Below are 5,196 nucleotides of genomic sequence, written 5' to 3' on the forward strand. Positions count from 1 at the left end.
CTTGTGTTTTAGAGAGTATTTACAAATAAAATAATATAAATTTGAATTGATTTTTATGAATTTCACATATCTTATATATTAGTTAACTTTATTTTGTTGAGGCTATAATGAATACTTTACGATTTTAAAATACCTTTTAAAGTAATTTAATTTTTATTTTAAATTGTAATTAGTTATTTTTCTTAAAATGAAACTGGATTTATTTATTTGTTCCTAAAACTGTAAAGAAAAATATACACAAATATTGAATGTAATTTTCATTTCTTTTTTTTCGTTTTTTCCTATAATATTATAAAAAACAGAAATTTAGATTTGATTTATTATGTATTTAAATGTTTTCCTTATTCAATTATGATATATATGTTTTCCTTAATTAAATATTCTAATCGATTAAGATTTAGGCAAGATTATGCCAAAAGATTGTTTTAGATTTGCAGTTAAAAACAATTTCGGTAATCAAGAAATCTTGTAAGATTTAGAAATCAAAATATATTGTTTAAATTAAAACCATTAAAAAAATCAGTGTCCAAGATTTAATTTGATTTTGATAATCAACTAGTAAATATTTGAAGATATAAACGGCTCAACTAATCTTGGGTATGAACAATTCTTCAAATATTTACTGTTGATTATCAAAATGAAATTAAAGGGGTATGAACAATTCTTGGGTCCACTATTAAGGTGAACCCTTTTGTTCATTTTTCCTTATTTTAGCAAATGAGAATCTAACATGTCATAATACATTTAAGAACTTATTCATTCATCTTCTTATAAAATAAGAAAACAAAATCTGTATACATTATTATAAAATTCAAAACTTAAACCGCTTATTTATAAAGCCAAACAGATATATAATTTCATTCTAATTTTAAAATCTAAACCCTAACCATCTCATTTGTAAACCTAAACCGATATATAACTTCATTCTATTTGTAAAATCTAAACCCTAATCACCTTATTTGTCAACCCAAACCGATACATCATTTCATTCTAATTGTAAAATCTAAACCAAGCCAATATTTAACTTTTCTTAAATAAAATATACAGAATTTGTTTCCTTAATCTGTTTCGCTTTTTAATTTAATTTTGATTTACTTTTTTAAACAAAATAATGTATAGAATATTTTGATTGGTTGAAAAGGAAGAAATGAATAAGAAAGTTCACCTTAAGTGTGAATCTAAGTATTTTCCATCGGGTATTAAATGATCCACGTGGGATCTGACATATTTTGAATAGTTAGAGAATTTTAATTCCATGATATACTAATGTATTAATAATTATTCATTTCTAATAATTTTATTTTAAAACTACCAAAACAAAGTTATGGTCCAAAAAGTATGTTCATGAGTACTTTTGCTTTAATAGTATAGAGATACATACTAGATTTTTTAGACGACTTACCATTACGAGTTTCTCAGAAGTTGCTATATAAAAAAAGCCACTTCTTTTTTTTTTAGTTGTAATATTCTTTATTCTGTACCAAATGTAGACCTAGCGAGGGAAGACTTTATGGTCACGCGACCAAAACACAAAAATTGGAATTTAACGAAAAAATGTGCATGTGGGGTTACATCACACGAAGTGATTAAATCGTCTAAGTCTTTACCCTTTCAATACGGCTATTTCAGTTTAGACATATACATGCGACATATGGGACATTGGAAGATGACCAAACCCTTTCTAAGGTTCTAAACTCTGTTTTGGTCATCTTCAAATATCATAATTCGATATTCCCACACACAAAGATGTGTAAATTGCCTTTTATTTATACATTGCCTTTTATTTATTAGAAAAGACTAATGAAGATGTGGATTAAAACAGACCTGAAATTTAAATGGCCATCTTTCAAGTCAACCACTGCTCAATTGTCTTGTGTAGTCAACAAAACCCATCCGCTCTCTCAAGTAACAGTTATTCCTTCATTAGCAAATTTTTTTTAAAAAAGAATGAACAAATCGTTAATCCAATAATAATGAAGAACTCTGCGATCTGGCTCACTTCTTCCCTTATTTTTCTCCTTCAAACCCTCCAAGGCGTTAAAGGCGGTTTTATCTGCATAGGAAGCTCCTTCCCCACCAACAGCAGCTACCAAAAAAACCGTGAATCTCTCTTCTCTACTCTTTCTAATAAAGTCACCTCAAACGGTGGATTCTACAATGCTTCACTCGACGGAGTTCACGTTCTTGCCTTCTGTAGAAGAGACTACGAGCAGCAAAGTTGTATCGACTGCGTCGAAAAATCTATTCGACAGATTAAAACAAATTGTTCTAATCGTGTTGAATCGTTCAACTGCGACAGTAACGATGGAGACCGTGTTTCTTGTTTTGTACGTACCACGAATCACTTAACTTATAGGAAACTCGAGCTTGGACCCGCTACAAATGATCCGAGTCCTTATGCTATCGACACATCCGCCAAGAACATGACCCTTTTCCGCCAAGAATGGGGTGCAATGGTTGACCGGACGATCGAGGCTGCAACCATTGACACTTCCACAACGGTTCTTAAGTATTACGGTGCTGTCAAAGCAGAGTTCACTGAGTTTCCAAATGTTTACATGATGATGCAATGCACACCGGACATAACTTCAGGCGCGTGCAAGGGATGTTTGCAAGAGTCCATTACCTATTTTAGAGAGCAGTTGTGGGGAAGACAAGGAGGCGGGGTTTGTCTTCCGAGCTGTGTTTTCCGGTGGGAACTTTATGACTTTTACGGCGCTTTTGCTAATGTAACAAGAGCACAAGCAACCTCCATTACTCGCTTGAAAGGTGTGAATGATAAACATTTTCACCTATGAAATAATCTGAGATTCTCATTAAAAAAAAACTAATCTTGCAGGATGAATTATTGCGATATTCGTGGTTCCTATCTTCATTAATCTTATTGTATTTATCGGTCTGATCAAAGCCTATAGTCGGATAAGAAAATCGAACAACGGAATCAATGGTATGTTTTATCATGCTTTTCAATAAAAATTAGTGATGCATCATTGCTCATAATTTGTTGTTTTACTTTGGTATGCTCAGAGCAGCAGTGTGATTCTGGTGGTCAATCTATGCTACGTTTCGATTTTCGCATGATACTAATCGCAACTGATGATTTCTCCTCTGAATATAAGATTGGCCAAGGTGGATTTGGATCTGTCTACAAGGTGAATAAACTTTTTTAAAAAGATTTAATCAAAATATGAATCTTTAGATGGGTCAGAAACCTTATAGCATGAGAATCGGGTTTGCAGGGGATATTACCGGGCGGGCAAGAGATAGCGGTAAAGAGATTAGCTAGAGGTTCAGGACAAGGAGATGTAGAGTTCAAGAACGAGGTATTACTCTTAACGAGACTCCAGCATAGGAATCTAGTTAAGCTTCTTGGGTTTTGTAATGAAGGAGATGAGGAGATTCTTGTTTACGAGTTTGTCCCCAATTCAAGCCTAGACAATTTCATATTTGGTGAGCCTTTCAGTTTCATTCGATGCTGTGGGAGTGTGAGTTTTGAATGTTTAGTATTGACGCTTCTTTTAAAATCTGCAGATGAAGAGAAGCGTTTGATACTAACGTGGGACATGAGGTTCAGAATTATAGAAGGCGTTGCACGAGGTCTTCTTTATCTACACGAAGATTCTCAGCTGAGGATTATTCACCGAGACTTGAAGGCAAGCAATATCCTTTTAGATGTAGATATGAATCCTAAAATTTCAGACTTTGGGATGGCAAGGTTGTTCAACATGGACCAGACTCGAGCAGTGACAAGAAAAGTAGCTGGAACCTTGTAAGTTTGCTCTGTTTTTACAAAACATAGCTCCTCTGTTTTTCTTCTGCAGAAATTCAGATAATTTGAAAAATTAGGACCATCTCTAATGTTCTTGTTGCATGTTCGTAGGGGGTATATGGCTCCTGAGTACGTTAAGAACAAAAGATTTTCAGTCAAGACAGACGTTTACAGTTTCGGGGTCGTGCTTCTCGAGATGATAACCGGTCGAAGTAACAAGAGCTATTTCGAATTCCTCGGGCTCCCTGCATATGTAAGCATATATATAAAGTTTTACTTACTTAAAACACAAATGATTCTAAAATTTTATTGAGTATAAAGTTATGAAGAGAATATATAGGCATGGAAGTGCTGGCTTGCCGGCGAGGCTGCGAGTATTATCGATCATGTCCTGAGTAGGAGCTCAACAACCGAAATAATGAGATTCATTCACATTGGTTTGTTGTGCGTTCAAGAGAATGTTGCAAAAAGACCAACCATGAGTTTGGTTATTCAATGGCTTGGAAGTGACATTATCGCGATTCCTTTACCTACAGCTGCTGGTTTCACCTCACATCTTCCTGTCGAGTTGCATAGAACTGACGCATCCAATCAAGCCGAAGGTACAGCGGGCACATCGTCATTAAATAAGCTCTCATTCACTGAGTTAAGTCCCCGTTGAAAATGAGATCTGAATGAAGATTGAAAAGAATCTAGAAGATATAGTTTAGGAATATTTACATTTATCTAAATATATTATTTACATTTACATTATCTTAGTTTAGGAAATACTTTGTGTATATAAGAGAACATAAGTTGTAATATTATAATCATGAGAGTCTAATACAATTCTTCCTCTAACACATTCTGTATTTTACTCTCATCAATCTATCATGGTATCAGAGCAGTCGATTCTATGGATCTCTATTACTATGGGTTAGGATTTTCGTTTGCTTCTGCTTCTATAATTTTCTATCTATTTTTCATCGTGTTCTCATTAAAAAAAAATCTATAATTTTTTTGACCTTTAATCGCTTGCTTCTTATGCAAGCTTCTTCTGATTTTTGTCAAAAAAAAAAAAAAAAATTATGGAATTTGGTCTTCACACACACGTGAGTGTGTTGTCTTTTGATGCGTGGCCATGATTTGGATGGTGAATATGAACCAACACGTACGGCGGTTTAGGGCCTCTTGGTCAAAAAAAAAAACTAAATAGAAAAAAGGAAGAGGAAGACGTGTTCTTCTCCTCTTGGTGGGTGGTGGATATGAACATGAACCATGATCGGTTCGTTCGGTGATGATAATTCTTAAGTATGTTGGATGCTTGTTTTATTGGTTTGGCCATTGATCGGCCAAGTTGATGTGAGTTTGGCTAGCATAATTGTTAGTTTCTTGAAGATTGATGGTGATAATTGTTAACATAAGGAATTGACTCTATGGCTGAGTAT

The 5,196-nt window shown here is 33.9% G+C and overlaps 1 pseudogene; it reads left to right on the forward strand.

Annotated features, from left to right (window-relative positions):
* On the forward strand, positions 1,870-4,603 carry LOC104737291 (annotated as a pseudogene).

The sequence above is a fragment of the Camelina sativa genome, chromosome 13 (assembly GCF_000633955.1).
Source record: "Camelina sativa cultivar DH55 chromosome 13, Cs, whole genome shotgun sequence".
Lineage (NCBI taxonomy): Eukaryota > Viridiplantae > Streptophyta > Magnoliopsida > Brassicales > Brassicaceae > Camelina > Camelina sativa.